The sequence below is a fragment of the Myotis brandtii genome, unplaced genomic scaffold (genome assembly GCF_000412655.1).
Source record: "Myotis brandtii unplaced genomic scaffold, ASM41265v1 scaffold22191, whole genome shotgun sequence".
Classification (NCBI taxonomy): Eukaryota; Metazoa; Chordata; class Mammalia; order Chiroptera; family Vespertilionidae; genus Myotis; species Myotis brandtii.
In genome coordinates, this window is record NW_005358318.1 from 734 (window position 1) to 2654 (window position 1921).

The 1921-nt window shown below is 59.2% G+C and overlaps 1 pseudogene; it reads left to right on the plus strand.

Annotated features, from left to right (window-relative positions):
- Window positions 1–737: 737 nt before the first annotated feature.
- LOC102264124 lies at window positions 738–1257 on the plus strand (annotated as a pseudogene).
- The last annotated feature ends 664 nt before the right edge of the window (window positions 1258–1921 follow it).

The window sequence follows — 1921 nt, forward strand, 5'->3', positions numbered from 1 at the left end:
AAGGCAGGGTGGGACCCGGAAGACCCATATGGGGAGTGCCACTGAGCCAGAAGCTGGCTCATGGCTGGCCAGCACAGTGGTGGTGGCAGGAGCCTCTCCCACCTCCGTGGCAGCACTAAGAATGTCCAACTAACGGTTTAGACCTGATCCCTTGGGGGCCTAAGCCTTTAGTTGGACATCCCCCGAGGGCTCCCTGGCTGCCAGAAGGATGTCTGACTGGAAGGTTAGGCCTGATCCCCCGGGGAGTGAGCCTAAGTCGACAGGTGGACATCCCCCAAGGGGTCCTGAACTGTGACTGGGCACAGGCCAGGCTGAGGGACCCCCCCACCCCCGAGTACACAAATTTTTGTGCACCAGGCCTCTAGTCCTATATAATAAAAGCCCAGCGACCAAAATGGCAGACAACCCTAATGACCAGAGACCAGAACCACCACGCCCCCCCCAGCAAGCAGTTAGGGGTGATCAGGCAGGCAGGACAGCAGTTAGGGGCAATCAGGTAGGCAGGCGAGTGGTTAGGAGCGATGAGGCAGGCAGGCAGAGCCCCAGGATTCATGTCTCAAAGAGGGAGACCTAGGTTGCCTGCCACAGCCTGCGGGAGGGATGCTCGGGGGCTGCAACTGGAGATGCTGGCAGTGGTGGATGCTGCAGGGTGGGGCTGGTGCCACTGAGGCTCCTGAGCAGGCATGGCGCCTGCAGCCTGGCCCAGGCCCTGGGGTCCCAGCCTCCGCAGTGGCTTCTGCAGGGCTGGACTGCCACTCCTCCTGCTATGATGCCTGGACAGATCCCGGGCCCTTCCATGACTGCGGGCTCTCTGCCAGCGCTCGGCCCCCTGATCGGACTCTTCAGCTGGGTCCTGACTGCAGAGGAGCTGAAATACACTGACATCCACAACACTGGGGCCATGATCGCCCCTTTGCACTTCCTGGAGGTGAAACTGGGCAAGAGGCCTCAACCTGTGAAAAGTGAGCTAGATGAGGAAGAGGAGTGGAGGAAAAGGCGCTGGGAAAAGAACAAAGTGGTGGCAGCCCGCTGCCAGAACAAGAGGAAGGAGCGGACGGAGTGTCTGCAGCGGGAATCTGAGTGGCTGGAGCTCATGAATGCGGAGCTGAGGATCCAGATGGAGGAGCTGAAGCAGGAGTGGCAGCAGCTCATCCTGATGCTCAACCGGCATCGCCCCACCTGCATCGTCAGGACTGACAGTGTTAAGACCCCGACTCAGAAGGCAACCCACTGCTGGAGCAGCTGGAGAAGAAGTGACCATGGGCTGGGAGGAGGAAGAGGAGGCGGAGGAGACGAGGAGAAGGGGGAGGAGGATGGTCCTAGAGGGCTCTTCCTTGTTGCATGAAAAACTCTTCAGTGAGGCTCAGCACAGCCAGCATCAACAAGGCTTTTTTTGCGAAACTCAGATCAGCCACACCAGGGGATGAAACCCAGGCTGATGAAAACCAGGACCAAGTGCTAAGACCAAAGTAGTCCTGAGGAGGGCTGTTCTGCCTGAGGCCAGGCTTTCAGGAAGCTGGACAAAGGCTCTGGGCCAGAGAGATGTCCAACTAGGCAGCTGTGGGCACTTCCTCAGCCTCTCCGCCAGGGCACCCACCCAAAGGACCTCCGAGCAGCCAGGAAAAGCCATGAGTTGCAACCAAAATTAGGCTGAGCATTGAACTCAGAGTGAAACTGCAATCTGCCTGCCCCCAGCCCTGACCCTGACCCTGACCCTGATCCTGATGCAAGGCTGGAGAAGGGCACAGTGCCAGGCCCTGCTGTACCCACCTACCATGGTCTAGCTCAGTCCTGCCCGGAGTGGAAGCCGGGTGCACCTTCACCGGCCCTGCTGGGGTTGCTGTGGGCACGAAGTATGAGCGTCCTTCCACAGCACATACTCAGTGAATATTTACAGACTGGCTGTCCTGGCAGGGCTTTC